Genomic DNA, 871 nt, shown 5'->3' with positions numbered 1-871 from the left:
CACCCCAACCACAAACATTTGCTCCTTCCACCACCGATGAACAGTGTGTACCATCTACAAGGTGCACTGCCGGAACTCACCAAGGCTCCTTGAATAACACCTTCCAAACCTATGACCACTACTATCTGGTAGGACATGGTCAGCAGACATATGGGAACACCACCACCTGGAAATTCTCCTTCAAGCCACTCACCATCCTTACCTGGAAATATATTGCTGTTCATCCACTGGCGCTTGGTTGAAATCCTGGAACTCCCTCCCCAGCAGTATGGGGGGTGTACCTACATCACATAGATTGCAGCGGTTCAAGAAGGTAGCTCATCATCACCTTCTCGAAGACAATTAGGGATGGGCAATAAATGCTGGCCTAGCCAACGTAACCCACATCCCATGAATGAATAAAAGAAAACACATGTCGCAACCCAAAGAAATTACGTTCCTGTCCAGATAGCAATGTGACATAATTGACCTTGAAGTGATTGTGTTCCAGATCTGTAACTTTGCGCAGTTACAGTATCACAGTCAATGTGGTTTAAACGAGGCGTGATTATTGCTTATTGAAAACTTTTCCAAAACTTTTCCCTCTCTGTTGGTCCTTTTGTATAGAGGTAATTGCCCTTCCAACCCATAATGGGTATTCCTCCATTCCCTCAGACAGTCCACAATCAACTGAAGGCCTTAAATATAATTGGGCCACCTTCCTTCCAACATTACGTCCAATTTGTATTGGAATGACATGCTTGGCTTTATAAATTGAGACAAAAGCACAAATGCCAGGAAGTTATGCTAAACCTGCAAAAAACTCGAACTATATCCCAGCTGAAGTATTGTGCCCAATTCTGCAGGAGCCGCGCCTTAGGAAGGACGTGAT

The 871-nt window shown here is 44.5% G+C and overlaps 1 non-coding gene across 1 annotated transcript; it reads left to right on the top strand.

Annotated features, from left to right (window-relative positions):
- The first annotated feature begins 496 nt into the window (after positions 1 to 496).
- On the top strand, positions 497 to 635 carry LOC140430305 (U4 spliceosomal RNA). The gene has a single exon (XR_011949374.1). It is a non-coding gene; the product is annotated as a U4 spliceosomal RNA (small nuclear RNA).
- The last annotated feature ends 236 nt before the right edge of the window (positions 636 to 871 follow it).

The sequence above is a fragment of the Scyliorhinus torazame genome, chromosome 1 (assembly GCF_047496885.1).
Source record: "Scyliorhinus torazame isolate Kashiwa2021f chromosome 1, sScyTor2.1, whole genome shotgun sequence".
Taxonomy (NCBI): domain Eukaryota; kingdom Metazoa; phylum Chordata; class Chondrichthyes; order Carcharhiniformes; family Scyliorhinidae; genus Scyliorhinus; species Scyliorhinus torazame.
This window is presented reverse-complemented; position numbering and strand designations above follow the sequence as displayed.